Here is a 15,981-nt window from a genome sequence, read left to right on the forward strand (position 1 = left end):
CAGTCTTCAATCAAAGCTCCAATCCAGTTCTCCTCTAGCTCCTTCTTAGCTCTAAATGGACATATAAGTCTGGCTTAGCTGGCCATGGTGCAGATAAGCTTGCAACCTCATCAAAGAACAGCAGGTGTATTTAAAGAAGCTCTTGCAGCTGCTTTCTGATAGATTGAGGCTTTCATTCCCTCCTGTATCCTCTTCATGTCCTCTTCCCACCTTCTGAACTTGCCTTGCTTTGCCCTCACACAGGGATTGTGCTCCTAATGCTGAGCCAGACTGCCCACACCTCGACTTGTCCACAGTGTTTCTTTAGTGTGGGCTAACAGCAGTCCATGATGATGATTTATTATAAACCTGAAGTTCTCTTTTCCTTTGGGAAATATTTGTAGATAGAGATTATTGTGCAGTATCTGTAGTTTCCAAGTACCCATATGCAGGATGAATTAGTCAAAAATTATTCGCTGACTCTGCATTTACACTGTAGTCTTCCTGACAGAAAATAAATTGCTAACTTATTTGTAGCTGAAGTAAGAAGACCTTTACTCTACTGTTTGCAAGCTCTAGCCGGCAAATGAGAAATGAAAATTACTTCAAAGTAATACTTATGCTAAGCTCATTTATAACTAAATTAAATTACAGCTTCAGGAATGAATGTCAGCATTAGCTTGCACTGTGCTTCATTGTCACTGTAGTATTACAATTTGTGGTGGTAGGCCTATCCATTCAGACATACATACCTCTCAGATGAGAGGTCAGCAGGTGAGTTACTGAGTTACACGGACATGCACTGAGATTCAGATGGAGCTCCAGAAAACTGGCTCCAAACGATTTCTATGGATTGGCTTCTTTAGATAAAGAGTCATGATGAATGCTCCGTTATACCAGAGGCAAAGATGTTTTTGCAGAAAAAGTATAAAAACAAATGGATAGTCTGTTTTTTACATGGACAGACATAGACATATAAAGTTTCCTTACATTGTTTTTCAAGGAGAGCTTTGGGCTGGGCTGTTATTTGTGAAAACGGTTCCACCTTTTTTCCTCATGTTTTTTGTATTTGATGAACCTAGGACTAATACCAATATTCATTTCAGTCTTTAATGAAGAAATATGTTCATACTGAAAGAGAATGCTCAAGTAAAGGGCACCAAAGGAAGTAAAATATTTGCAGGTCATCACATTGATTCTGTTTTTAAAGAAAATATGGGACAGAATCATTGCAGGCAGATTCACTGCAGTCCATCTGTGGTAAAATAATGACAAAATACTCTTAGTTAATTAAAAATGCCAGAATTCAAACTAACTGTTATTCATAAGAAATTATTCAGCTGGCTGAATCCATGGAGTGACAGCAATAATAAAAATCAGCAATGTTTCCCCCACCCCCCGAAAGAATTCATAATGTGTTTTTAATTAGAGGAAATCAAGTTTTCAAAAATCATGGGAAATTTCTGTGTGACCAGACTACTGCTACCTGGTCCACTAGTGCCAGCAGGAGTTAAGCGTTAGAGGTGGTCTGTCCCCCACTCCAACACTGCAGGTTTCCCTGGGGAAAAGGTATCCCCAAAACAGAAATTGTTTAGCAGACTGTAAATGAGAAGGTCTAAATAATGGTCCAAAATACCAAAACTTGAGGAAAGTTCAGGCTCTAAGCTGAACTGCATGGCTTATATGCAAAGAATTATAAGAACTGTAATTTTTTTCCCCAAAACTGAAGGAGGGCAGGGATTCAGTATTTTCTTTAATCCTTGCTTAGATAGAATGGACTTGCAAGAGTTTGGCTTCAGTTCTAAACTAGCAGTGAAACAGACAAAAAGAAGTGAGAAGGGAAGTGTTTTCTAACACAGTTGCATAAAGCTGCCTTGCTAAAACTGTGCAGTGACATGGCAAGGTACATTATAAAGTTAAGCAACTGAGTCAACTTCTTGGCTGCAAGATTTCCATCTGAGGGCAACTTGCTCCTATTTTGATTTCTATGTTCCTGAAGCCAGCAGGACTGTTTTCTAAGACAGTGCATGGGGTAAGGGAAACAACATGAGCCCTCTGCTCCTGAAAGTTTCGCAGAGCATAAAGGCTTTCCTGACAACAGATATAGCAGCTGTAAAAATTATTTACACTCCAACAATCAATGTTTCAAGGAACTTCTAGGAGATTTGCATCATAATACATAAATTAACATGGAATAGGTAAAAACAAATAAGGCTCAATTCCGAATTTTGATCAGTTTTCCTTGTTTTACTCTTGTTTACAGTTTAAACTCTTCTTGCTCCATAACCACAATATTTCAATGCCTATGTAAAAACCAAGCGGAAGCATTAGATCTTAGACAGGCACTGGACTCCAGGCTGGTGGTTCCCAAGCAAAGATACCAAAGTTGAATCAGTCTATCTCTCTTTGTTTAGAAAGTGCAGAGAGAATGTTTCTATGTGAGAACTTATATCCTACAGTCTTAAAACAATAACTTTGATCCCAGTGACTGTTAGGCTGTGACAGAGTTTATCTCTTTAACAAAATAACATTATTCAAGATACATAGATGTATCTTTATATTTATTCATATGTTTATATGCATCTTTATGTGTATTAACATACACATGAAGCAAGATAATCGTACTTACTAGATCACTTCAATAATGAAAGAATTAGAGAATATAACAGATCTTTTTCACAGGAGTGGTCCCATTTACGTCAATGGAATAATTTGCTGCAATAAGGGTTTAGAGGATCAAGTCTGTATAACAACCATCTGTGCTCCTTAGGTTTTATCCTCAGATAACATCATTCTCTGGCAACAGAAAGAAAATGCCATGTTGACAGGTAACCCAACCTGTTTCCAAACAGCATGCCAAGTCACCGACTGCTTGAGTGTGACATTTGACTGCAGTTGTTTTCACGCTTTTGATTTATTCTGCTACTCTCACCAGTGGCCTGTTCCCCCTGTGCAAATTCCTTCAGACACATTAGCATGGAGACTGTCACACTGCTTGTGCACTGGTCCCAGCTGAGCCCTAAGCTATTTAGCCGACACCCTGAGAATGACCCCAGCCAAGGTGGTGGCTCTACACTCTACCTTCTGCATTGAAAAACATGGCAAGAAGACTCTCACCGCTGTAGCAGTTACTACAGCAGACACCACAAAACTGCTAGTTGTTTCTGTGAAAATATGTCCTTATTAAGACACCAAATGTTGAGCCTTCTGCAAATATTTTAAAATCATGCAAAATAACCTTCACTACAGTATAATATTACTGCTATTATTATACTTAATAAATTAATCAATTTTACAGATTTTCCCTAACAAATGTTTTCAAAGGGAAACTAAGACCAGACTGCAGGATTTGGCATTTTGCAGTAGCCACAAGTAACAGTGTCTTTTTTAGGCAATATTCTGTCCGTATAATAGCAGTTTCACTGTAAGAATTTATAACCTATTTCTGATCAAAGTATTGCAAAATCATGATGTAGTTAAGGATTTTTGTCAGACACAAGGTGACAAGCTTTATTTCAGTTTTACTTTTTAACAGTTTAACTTGCAAATAAAACCCTTCCCTTTTGCAATGAGCAGCACACAAAGAAGAAAGTTTATCAGCAACATTTGCAAAAATGTATTTAGGGTCAGCACCATAGAATCTGGCTTGTTAGATGTCTTTGCTAAAGACAGGTTTCCCCAAGAACCTGTGCAGAGAATTAGATTTCTAGAAAAGGGTACCAAGGGGAATAGCTATGAAATTAGATGTCTGTGGATGGTCCAGGACTTAGGCATCACTGTATTTCTTTCCCCAGGGGCTTCTCAAATGTGAACTTTCTCATGTCTGATGTGGTGGGAGAGGATTGCAGAATAATTAGCAGATTCTTCTTAGTCAGAGCAGGAATGAACTTAACAGCTGAGTGCCCCAAGCACCTGGTACCTGGCTGTCTTGTACCGAGAGACAGGCTCCTTTCCTGCTAGGGCATTTCAACCTGATCTGAAGAGGTCGAGTCTTCAAAAAAGGCACTGAACCAGCTAAAGAAGCGTTGCTAACCTATTTGGTGGTGGCTAAGGCACTTCCTGGTGTCTGGGAAATTGTGATTCAGATACCTGTTCCAGAGTAGAGTGAAGAATGTCTAGGACACAGAAAATGACAGAGAGGTAAAGTAGCAAGGAGCCAACTCCAACCACTCAGAAGCTTCAGCCTGAGTCAGAGCACCTAGAACTTTGTCCTCCTGTTGTTTCCTTGTGGTCCTTTTGGATCAGGCTTTAAAGCTGACCATCAGCTGAGTTATCTGTGTAGATGCCCTGCAAATCCTCAGCAGTATCATTCTTGCAGGAGGATTTCTGCTGCTTCCCAAGGTGACTTAAAGGGAAAGGTTCATTAAGGAGGGGAAGCAACCAAAGTGAGCCTAGAGGAAAAAGTCTTCATCATGCAGTGTAAATCTGTTCAGATTACTCCAGCCAATGGGCCCGCCAGATTGTAAAACAAACGTGGGGAGAAATATGGTGAATGGTTTCTGGGTTATGCGTAGTGGTACTATAATATCGGTCTGCTATTTCAAGTAGCTTCTGATTAGCATAAATACAAGGTTATCACAGAAAACTGTTGCTGTAAATCTTCACAATTTAGCATCACAACATTCTGCCTATTGCCTCCTATGAACGATGTGATGCAGAACAGGGCCTGCTGTTGGAATGAGATAACGCAAATGCTGTGCCTGCATACTGAAACTGAGCTTTCACTGTCATGTCTCTGTGGTACACAAGAAGGAAATAAACCACCAAGAAATAGTAACATTGACTTTCATAGGAAGAAATGCAGCATGAAGCCATGAAGTTTTGCTAGAACTGGATAAGCTGGACCTAGAGCTGTGTGAAGCTAACAGCTTTAGTTTGCCTACACTTCAGCAAATTTTGCCAGTAGACTGGTTTGCTTTGCTTGGTTTCCCACTAGTGAATTTCAGATTTGTGTGTTGGAGAATCAGAGCTAGTGCTGAACCTAGGCAAATTTTGCCACGTCCTCTTTTCCTGTGTACATTATCAGCACACAGTTAATCTTCTGCTGTCTCTGACAGTGTAGTATCATACATGCTCATAATTGCGCAAACAAGGAAAAAGACATAGTGCTGACTTAATATGACCTACTGCCACAGCACTTCCAAGGTCATTTACCTGTACCTAGATACCTAGAGAGAAAATACAGGATTTTTTTAAGGGTGAAGGATTTGCATGGCTGGTGGGATCTTCAGAGCTGCAGATCTGTGCCCACCAGCCATGAGCTTTGCTTTTGTAAACACATTCCTCCCATCTACCAAACAGCAGGCTATGGTTATTGGTTCAGGTTGGGTAGGATAGAATCACCTGTACACAGAGCTGTGTCAGGGTAACAGAAGGTGCAATACTGTGTGTTTAGTTAAATTGGGTTTTTTTGCATGAAAACCCATTTAAACCAGAGTTATGTGGGATTACACTGGGGCTGGATCAGGTGAAAATACCATCAGCGCCCACTCACTCCACTGAAGTGTTTTAACAGAACTCTTCCAAATTAACTCTTTGCAGCTTCTATGTGCAGAGAACCTTTTCTCAGAAACTCCTGTTCTGCCCCTGCAGGCCAGAATTGTGACTGGAGACTGTCACAAGTGAGAGATAATGGCTGGTGTAATGCAGTGTTCTGACATGAGTGTTAGGTTCAGCATGTCACCTGGAATAATTTAGCACTCCATGTGCAGTGATTAGCACAGCTATAGCCTGAAGTGGAGACTTCTGCTTTCCCAACATAGGCTTCTGTTCCACCCATTTTTTATGTCCCACATTCACAGCCCTGTATGACCAAGAAAATGGTTTTGGAAGAATGTTCCGTCTCCCAGCAGTTGCCTACAAACAAGTAGTGTGGTTAGCAGCCTGCCACAGCAGCTTCAGTAACTAATGGCATTTTAAATCATCATGCTACTTTTTGTGAAATGACTATATCATGCATTTGGCTTGTGCATAATGTACTGTTCAGTGAGAGATGTAAGCACTGGAAAGAACATTTTTAAAAGAATGTTTATATTTCCTAAAGATTAAAGAAAGTATATGACATTTTCCTGTATCTGTAAACAACATGAAGTCGATTAAGGTATTGTGCCAATAACAATGTCAAAATCTTGTTGAAAAATGAACATGAAAGCTCAACCTTACTAAATCATTCATATTCCAGATTTTCTGTGGGAGCTATCATAGGCTTTAAGATGTATCATCTGTGCAAGAGAGAATAATTGTTATTCACCTCATTTTCTGAAAATTAAAATCCAGAAGATGTACACAGGTAAGCAAATTTTCTTATATCTTTGCTACAGGAGCTGAGTCCATTGATTATGTTAAATGTGAATTTTTCCTGGCCACTCTCCCACAGTGTGGAGAGCAATTCAATTCATGTTTCCTTGAATGTTTAGCAGCTGGCAATTGCTGGCTGCAGCCTACCTACCAAGAAGACACTGTGCATACAAACAAAATATATGTTATTATGCACCTACTTACATATATGGAACAGAATAGGTCACATTTATCCCTACATTAATAAGTATATCAACTTTCACAGTGGTGGAACAAAGCATATTTCACTAGGCCATTGCTTCAGCAATAGATTTGCCACTATTACCGACTTTGCAGGATGCATTTCTTGGAGAACGGACAGTAGCTTCCAGTATCTTTGTCTGCTGTGAACGCAGCAATAAAAAGAATTGATCAGATGAGTACTGAAAATGCAGTTCAAATGTAGTACAAGTTTCTACCTTGGCCATTCTAGCAATATAGACAAGATAGATGTATTCTGTCTGTCTGATCATCCTAAGGATATAGATCTCCCTCTGGTTATCAGTCTGGTGAGTGCAAGAAGTAATTACAATTGCATTTGTTCTGCAATGGTACTTTCTTTGCTTATTGCTCCTTTTTACCCCACACTGAGAATGGAGCTTGCAAGATATCAGCAAAATAATGCTGTGGCACCACCGTGGGCATTAAAAGGCCATATAAGTACCCAGGCAATTATCATGTAGTGCAGTGGATAGGAAACTGAAGTAGCTATGAGTTAGAAGATGGCTAAGGAAGGAAAATGCTCAACATGGAGAAACCGAAAACTTGCCTCATGAGCTTAGCTACCCTTCTGAGACCATACCAAGTCCCTCCTTTGGTGGAGGGCCACAGCAATGGAGAGATCTTCCTGACAATGCCAACACCAAGGCATTGTGGTGACGGCAAACCAGCCCAGAGTCACGTATTACCAAATTATTTCTTAATGGTCAGCAACATTCTCACTTTACAGTACTCAGGACCCTGGCTCCAGGCTAAATTGTAGTGGAAGATGTGGCTTGCTCCAGAAGTGGTGGTGGAAGCCATTGCACCTGTGTAACTGACTGTCCTGGCTAATGCTCCCAAAGGTTCCAGGGTAAGTATATTTAATTGTTAACTTTTACTTTGCCTTTAGAAAAAGTAGCTTGCACGCATGCACAGTCCTACAGTTCCCTGCTCTGACGCAGGTGTGAGGGACCCTCCCCTGCCTGATGCACCAGCTAGCACAGCTGGTAATGACAGGGTCCAGCCAGCTGCAGGACTATGACTCTCTGATAAAGAAATATTAACAAAGTACTGCATCTCCTTCGTACTTTCCCCACCACCTTGACATACACTAGCTAGGGAAGCCACAATCGGGATATGGGTTGGTACTTAAAATTGCAACAAATCGCTGTCAATAATAATTAAAAAAATGGGTTAACTAAATGCACGGTAAGAATGGGAAATAAGATTAGAGGTGACACTTAGACCAGGAGGCCTTTTTCAGGCTGTGGAAAAAAATAGAACGCAGTTATTTTTCCCACAGCCTTGAGAAGGCCTCATGTCCTAAATGTCATCTCTAATCTTGTTTTCTATTTCTAGTGTATATTACACTGCACTGCTGGTGCCGCTATAGTTAAAGCGGTGTCAGTGTTTCCATTATAAACCCCTATTTTCAGAGGTTTGTTACTCAACCATAAAAATTTTGCTCTGGGCTGGAACTTGGCAAACAAGTTTTAGAACTGAAACATGTTTAATTTTTTCTTCTTACAATTCAAAAAAATATTTGTATTTAAAAACCAAAATTTTGCAAGCCATTAAGCTGTAAGAGCAATGCACAATATGTAGAGTTTGAAATTACCTCAGAAATATTCTGGCTTGTTAAGATAAGATTTCTAAGCTTTATTTTTAATTCCAAATACAGATCTACTACAGCGGTACTTTCTTTTTTAAGAATGAGTAGTCATACAACCAGGTCAACTTATTTGAGTTTTAAAACTATGAGTAAATATTTATAGCACTGAGTCAATAATCTGCATCTTATAAAGGCTTCTAGAGTACATGTTTACATGATAAAATGTAACAACACTGCATCACAGACAAATAAATGAATAACATGCTTCTAGAAAACCTCATATATGTAGTGTCATGGGCCAATAATCTGCAAGTTTTTTTGACATGAAAAGGGCCTTTGTTTAGCTAAGAAAACTTTATTCATGTAGAAATAATCAGATCTGGTTCATCCATCTTTCCTTTTTTCCATGTGTCGTGGTCATGGAAGATTTGTATATATAGTTAGGCTAAGACAGGAGAGATATGATAGATGGCTACTGAGGTTTGAAGAGCACACCGTGGAAGAATTATTTAAAGTAACACAAAGGGGTTCTGGCAAGGACTGTATTAATATCATAAAATTATGACTACTGGAAAATAACAACCAAGAAATCCTGCCAGATGACTGAGGAGAAACATGGGAAAACCCCATAATTTGGAACATGAGAAATAATACTAAGTAAATAATAGAAAACCGTATTTGACAGGGAAGTACCACTAGCAGTATGGATTTAATATGTACAGGCACTTTGCACTTATTTTCTGTGCTGAAAGACCACCATTTCAGTAGACTGAGACTTTGATTTTGCAATTGGATCTTCAATTAATCATTTTGGAAAGTTTTCTGGAGAGAAATATCTGACTCAAAACGTGCATATGAAGAGCAAGACAATTTTGCAGTAATTTTCTTCACCAATGTCTAAATAAAAACTGTGAGTGGTAATCACATTGGAAGTGTTGCAAAATCAGCTCAAGGGACAACCCAGAAGTGCTAATTAAAAACAATAATAAATTGCTCTTCATATAAAACTAGATAAAGACATCTTTGGTTTAAGACATGTTGGTAACTACCTGTATATTCTGTTGACCTCTAACAAAGGCAGTTGCACTACAAATTAATAACAAGGAAGACAGCTATCATTACTCTTTTTTGTAGCCTGGCACAAATGTTGTTGTAAATAGTAGTATTAGCCCTACTTCAGGTATTCTCCCTGATTTATTTATTATAGATGACAATTTGCTAATAATGCTACTGTAGCTTCAGTTCAGTTCATACCTTTAGTTTTATAACCCCAATTTAAACATTACAGGGCATGCTTTTATAATCCCTGGAACAAAGTCCATTAAAGTCACTAAGCATCACTTGAAACCTGGTCCAAATCCTGCTGAGGTGAATGGCTCTCTTGCAGTTAATTAATTGGGAATGATTTTTTACTCCACTTAAAACTCCAATGACATCTCCATTAATGTTTATGGGAAATGTAAGCATGCATTCCTTTTATTTAAACGGCTAAGTCATTTTTCATATCTTATAATTTAAGATAAAGATTCTTGTTATATGTATGTGTAGTTTGTGATGAGTTTTATTCACCATAAAGATTCCAGTGTATTGGCACTGACAGGAAGAATCTAAGCATTACTCCTGTTGTCCATCTTCTTACTCCTCAAGATGTCCCATTAATTTCAGTGAAATTCCTGGCATAAGGTACAACATGGACAACAATATCAGAATCTGATCCTTGACTGTCATTAAAAAAAAGGGGGGTGGGGGAGGGGCGGAGACTATTCTTCTATCCATCTATTACAGGAATGCTTACGTAATGTCAGCTGTATTCCTGACTCTTACAGGAAATATTATATCTTTTTCATAACTGACCTGGGTTGTAAAGTTATAAATGGGTAGGTACTGAAAGCCCACAAAAGCTATTTTGGAAAATGTGACTGAAAGCTTATTTCTTTGAGAAAAGAGAAAGGGAAGACTCTAATCCTAGTATAATATGGAGTGAAAGAAATACCTGTGAGATTCCACTGTTTTAATATGCTAAAACACAGGAAAGTATGCACACTGTGGCATAAATTCCAATCACCTTTCTTGTGCAAGAGACATTGTTGGGTTTAAAGGGACCAAATTTTTTGATCCTTTCATCTTTTTCTAATGTCTTATTCATAGTTGCAGTCTTAGCACTATGCAGCTCTCCATTTAATCATTGCAGCTTCCAGGAGGAACCTCTCAGTCTTCCAACTTTTAAGCATTTAGTTGTCTAAATTTATGATTGCTGCTTTGCCAAGAGATAGGAGACAAATCTGGGCTCAAAAAGAAGATGGATCCCTCCAAACACACGGTAAACACTTGGTGAATGAAAAGGCACATTTTAAGGAATTTACAGCAAGTGACCTGCCCCTTTTCACAGTGGCAGCAACTGTATTATTCACTTCACGTAATGAATTGGTAGGTTATGCTAATCTGAAGAGGGAAGCTATCAATTGTATATGTCCAGACCATCTCCCCCATTGATTTTTTAATTAATGATGAATGTACGTTTTGGGAGGGAGAGACTGCTGAGGAGGGAACTTCATGTGCAGAATAAAAATGTTACAGTAGCCTAATCAATTAGGTACGGTTGACAAATGGATGCAGGACAGCACTACAAAGTACTGCGCCTTAGTAGTGGTCAAAGAGTCAGAAAGAAGATGTCACATGATATCTATATTAATCTTTGCACAGGTTAAATGTGAACCATTGCATGCATCAGCAGGACCATGAGAAAACTGTTTGGTATCTCACAATCACATCTTTGAGGCTAACTTGAAACCCATTTGCTTTGTTCACCAATAAAAACATTGTAATAATGCACTAGAAGCTGAGAAGATAATTTGTCATTTTAAGGCTGGTAACAGGACTGAAAGCCATGTAGAATATCATTTTAGGTAACAAATAGCACACTTTGGGCATAGACAACCAATCTTAAGTGTCAGGAGAAGAAGGTATGACTTTGGAAGCAGGTAGTACATCTCCCTTCGGATGCAGCCTGTGCAGAGGGTCCATCTTTCCATCCTCATGACAGGCCTTTCAGCCTCTCACTATAGCAACGGTTGCCACCAGGTGAAGTGACAATACATATAACCAAATCAAATATTCAGCTTCAGCTACACAGTGACATTTGGGATGGATGACAACGTATGTGCTAAGTTGTAACATTTCTTCCCAACCACATCTAGAAGCCTGCTGCAAAAATGCAGCACTTACTTAACTCCTCAAGTCTGACTCATGAAAATGACCACTCCCTACAGCCAGCTCTCCACTGACTTGACTATAATTATTCATAAGAATGACAGTGGTTGGCATGACAGGGTCATGTCTAGGACAACATTTCCACAGCACATCAGACCAGACAGCGAACAACGCTGCTTCAGTTCTTCAGGAAGGTTCTACTTCCTTTCAGGTGGGCTGAAGGGCTAACATATTTGTGTGTGTGTATGTTTACGGATGTATGGCATGTAAAACTTCCATTTTATTTCCCTCTTTTGACTTCTTTGGAAATACAAAACAAAACAAGACTTTTGGAGTGACTAAGAAACACGTAGGTGAGAGAGATCTGTCAGTTCTTAACTGAAGGATGGCAAGTGCTGAATTCGTACAAAAAGCATTTATTTTCCTGTAATGGTTCAGCAAAATGAGTTGTGTGACAAAAGCTCAAAAGCAAAGACATGAATTCTTATCTAGGCAAGACTGACTTACTGAAGGGACTTTTGCCTCAGTGCAAATTAAAATCAAACTTGGCACACTGTGAAGATGAGAAATCACTCATTTCAGTATAAATCCGGGGTAACTTGCTTGATATCAATAACATCCTAAAAAGACCCATTCTTATGGAATTCAAAGAGCCCTTCAGAGAATTTGAATTGTTAAGTTAAAACTGAAGGAACTGCATAATAATCTTCTACCACAGCACTTTTCACCTCTGTATATCACAAATATACATGAAAAGGACATGTCTGGGGTTTTGGTGTGTTTTTTGGAGGGGAGGGTGGAGGAGGTGGTGTGTGTTTGTGAGAATCACACTCTAGCCACCAGTACCATGTCTCTGCCACACGTGGACAACAAAGCAATTACAGGTGTACATATACCACCTATGTTTCACAAACCATACCAACATGCTCATCAGTGAGTTCCTGCATGGAAACCGCAAACACTGGAAACACTTTAAGGTAGGAGATCAGATCTGTGGAAGCCACAGCGAATAGTGATCTTTCTCCAGTTGTGGTGCTTTGCTTTACTTACTTTTCAGGGGTGCACTGGGATGACTACTTTTAAGTTACTATTTACTTTCACTTTGGACTGAGGAGCTCTGTACAATTTGTAAAGAAGGAATACAACCAACTACAGGCACAATATAAAAATCTGGATTTCATTAACTGGAAATGTTAGGCACAGTAATGGTATCTTCTAAAATTAATTGGTGCTCCTTAAGAGAAGAATTCCTCCTCACTTTAATGCAAATAAAGAGTAACTCATCTCAGGATAGTAGCATTAAAAGGTAATAGAAGGGAGCTATGTGACTCCATCATGTTTTAGATTTTTATGTGCCCAATGACAATGTCACATAGCCTCAGTTCAGCACAAAGTAATGTGTCATTACTATGCTTGTTATTGCTGGTGCGTAGCTGGAGATCTTTTTTAATTATAGGCAGGCAGATGCCTGGAAAGGTTTTTCTATCTACTGGGAGGACATACAAATTGTATCAGTGATTATTACCAGTGAAAATGATCAGAAATATTATTAATTTCAGTATTTAAGAAAAGGTACAATACTAACTGGGTTTTCCTATGTGTAAAAGGCAAAAAGAATAAGCTATATTCACTTGAGGACTTGCCTTAAGCTGCATATTTGTGGACAGGAGCTGAATGGAAACTAAATTGAAATGTTTTCTGGCTTCCACGGTCTTAATTCTGTAATAAATCACTGGTTTCATCGCATGCAGGTAGTTTGGGGAATGCAGGTTTTCTTAGTTTGAAATTTGTCTTTCTCAAAGTACTTTGTTAGCATACTGATACCCCTGTTTCCTAGCACATGTTGCAGACTGTTAGTAGAGTGGGTACTAGAGAAGGGGACGAAAGAAAACCTTAATGTCATACGAGAAGCCTGGAAGGCATGATACAGACCATTACAGGATCAAACTCTACAAAAATCCTTACGTCTTACTCAAAAGTACACAGCAATGAAATTCAAGACGGTTACTCTTTATATACATAGATATTTGTCCTGGGAGGTGGTATAACAACAGCTACAGGATTTATTTTCATAAAGCAGACTAATATCCAAATGAAACTTTATAGGCAAGGAAATAAAACAGATAAGATAAATACTATCAGAAGAAAGAAGGAACTGTAATTATTGGTGCATCTTTTCACATGGGAATTTGGACAGGGGTGGAAGGAGTTTGTTATTTGTTTTTACAGCTTTACCCCTTCAGCCATTTCATAAGCAAACTCCCCTAAGACTCTAGTGCCAGTCTCAGTTGTAACTCTTGAGAAAGTTTGGGTTTTTAAAGTTTAAGAGTTTCTTTGTTTAAGAGTTTCATAAGAGCTCTATGTTATTATTTAGGTTTCCTTAACAATATGTTTATTAAGTTAGATAAATCCATTCTGGATTCTAAATTAAATAAAGAAGTGTCCCAGAGTCTCAGCTTTCACTACAACTCATTTCAAGCTCAGGATGCAGTGTCTGCGGTTAATTCTCCAGTGGTCCCTGGACTTAGGAAAAGGAAATGAGCACCATGCAGAGAAGGGATAAAAGTCAGGGCCAAGGTGACTACTTCAGGTAATACTAAACTGGGGGGGCGGGGGTACAGCATGGAACATGACACATAACATGAAAAATCCTTGGGAAGGTGGTTAGCACGTTCCCTGCACTTTTCTTTTACAGTAACACTTCACTGGCATCAACTACAGTCAACTGACATCACCATTTGAAAAAAAAACCAACAATGAATTTGGCCTTTTAAAGATCTTTTAGACTCTCTTTGATGCTTCAACTATGTGTTAAATATTGTCCACACATTTTATTTTGTTGGTGTTTTGAGATGCTCTTTACTTTTCAAGACTGGGCACTTTTCCAAAAACTACGCTCCAGCTTGTGGCTTGAATAAATCTGTGACTTGCTATGGTCCATTTTATTCATAGGGTCAGAGCAGATAATTATAGTCATCTCTTCTGGTCTTAAAAGCTAAACAACTTTATACTAGCCAAGAAATCATAATGTTTCAAGCGGTAGAATTCTTTTAATGAAACATCTCAGTAGCCTGTAATTTTCCTAACATGTCAATGACAGTCAAAACCTAATGGAAGTTCCCTCTGTCTCTTCTTAAAGAACACTCCTTCTAATAATGTATTTTGTATCAATCAGACATATTTTCCCCCAGGACAGAGTTTACAACTGGACTGTCTTTGAGTCATATCAGTTTTCTTTCTTGTGTATAATTTTATTATTTTAGAGGACTTTTTTTTTTTTTTTTTTTGTTCAGCTGGGTGAGTTTTTGACATGTTTTCATTTACATCTTCAAGATGTAAGGAATCACACTTGGAAATTCAAATCAATTGACTCTATCTGTTGATTGGGGTTTTTGATGATTCAAGAGTCCATTTTTTCCAAACCATTTTTCAACCTACCACATAAAAAACACAACCTCTTCCCATAAACCTTTCCTTGTTTCCATCCACAGACCTTTGCATTTATAACATAACTAAACTTTCTAAAGTTGGGATTTTAAACCATTAAAACTGCAGAATGTGGCAAACATGCATTCTGCATTACCTGGTCAAGCCCAAACCTGAAGCAATTTAATGATGGAACAGAACATAATATAGCATAGAGTGAGCTGTATTTCTCATGTTATTTCACACCAACCAATCAACATTCTGGATGCTAAAACAGCCATTATAAAGCACAAATTCTTATTTTTCATCTCCTTGAAACATACGAGAAAAAGAGATCTGTATATGCAGTGAAATAAGATATGAAAATATTTAATTCTGCTCAGTCTAACTCCTTAGTCTGTGAATAATTTTGAAGCTAAAGGGATTAATTAAAAAGCAATTCCTCCATGACACACATTCAAAATGCATTTCTTCTTTCTTCAGGTGAAATGAGGTAGTTTTCATTGGCTACAATGTTGGTCGAACTAAAAAATTTAGAATATAGAATAAAAAGAAAGCTGCTTCCACAAAAAAGGGACAATCATGTACAGGCATAAGTATATCTATGTAAAATCCATATACAAGAGAAGAGATGGGATTGTACAGAGAAACCAAGAAAAGGTTCAAGTCCACTCTGTAACGACTCAAATACAGCTGATAAAATTCCTGCATTTCTTTGCCATTGAAAAACTGCAATATTCTGAAATTTCCTTTCATTCTAAATCAGAATTGGACCACAAATTTCAAAACATCCTTCAGCACAGAAACTTTAAAAAAATCCATGTTAGATATTACCGAAATGAGTTTTGAAATTAGCACAGTATAATTAATGTAAGAGAATAAAGTGAAAGCATTAGCATTCTGGATCTACTGATATGAAAAGTCCAGATCTTTTCTGTATTTTTCAAATCAGTACATTACAGTGAAACCTTTCTAAGTTGATATAAAATTATTTAGGATACATGGATATATTCATCACGTGTTTGCACATATAACTGAAATCCTTCTGCTAGAAAATTTTACAGTGGATTTACTTGAAAAGCAATGTTTACAGATCATATATTAGATCTCATAAAATAATCCTCTTCTACTGGGACAACGATGTGACTAAAACCACAGTCCAAAATATGGGTATGGGAGAACCTGAGGACCCAAGCTCTGGTAGTATAAAATATCTT

General features: G+C 38.2%; 1 long non-coding RNA gene across 2 annotated transcripts in view; it reads left to right on the forward strand.

Annotated features, from left to right (window-relative positions):
- Positions 1-15,981, forward strand: part of LOC119156979 — a 95,460-nt gene that overhangs the window by 45,188 nt on the left and 34,291 nt on the right. For both annotated transcript variants that reach the window (XR_005107335.1, XR_005107334.1), the window contains 2 exons: positions 6,161-6,268; positions 7,265-7,387. This is a non-coding gene — a long non-coding RNA (uncharacterized LOC119156979). The remainder of the gene's footprint in view (positions 1-6,160; positions 6,269-7,264; positions 7,388-15,981) is intronic.

Source organism: Falco rusticolus, chromosome 13 (genome assembly GCF_015220075.1).
Source record: "Falco rusticolus isolate bFalRus1 chromosome 13, bFalRus1.pri, whole genome shotgun sequence".
Classification (NCBI taxonomy): Eukaryota; Metazoa; Chordata; class Aves; order Falconiformes; family Falconidae; genus Falco; species Falco rusticolus.